The sequence below is a fragment of the Carlito syrichta genome, unplaced genomic scaffold (genome assembly GCF_000164805.1).
Source record: "Carlito syrichta isolate Samal-C Ts95f unplaced genomic scaffold, Tarsius_syrichta-2.0.1 Scaffold306853, whole genome shotgun sequence".
Taxonomy (NCBI): Eukaryota; Metazoa; Chordata; class Mammalia; order Primates; family Tarsiidae; genus Carlito; species Carlito syrichta.
The window spans coordinates 498,277-498,757 of NW_007250949.1; the positions used below are offsets into that span (position 1 = coordinate 498,277).

At 49.3% G+C, this 481-nt stretch overlaps 1 pseudogene; it reads right to left on the reverse strand.

Annotated features, from left to right (window-relative positions):
* Positions 1–271: 271 nt before the first annotated feature.
* Positions 272–481, reverse strand: LOC110596102 (annotated as a pseudogene).

Here is a 481-nt window from a genome sequence, read left to right on the forward strand (position 1 = left end):
TAACTCTTTTACCAATTTATTATAAAGGATATTACAAAGAATAAAGATGAAGAGATGTATGTGGCAAAGTATGGGGGAAGGTGTGTGAGGCTTCCGTGCCCTTCCTAGTGCATCACCCTCCAGAAACCTCTATATGTCTAGTTATCTGGAAGCTCTCCGAACCCTGTCCTCTTGGATTTTTTGACATACCACACAAATGCTTTATTTAACAGTCACAGACCATGACCATTCCCGAGTGTTGACCCCAACATCCTGGACCCAGCAGTCAAGCTCAGTACAGCCCCCAAGCCTCTCGCTCAGACTCCAACAGGGTGAGCATGTTGCCCTCGCGCACCAGACCTTTCAGATTGCGGATGATGGAACGGCTCGTGTTGTCCATGAATTCCACATGCACCTGCGTGCACTATCCTTACGAGCCAGTCCTGCCCAGCACTTCGGTGACCCTGGCCAGCTTGATATGCTGCACACGGCTTGTGTCCAT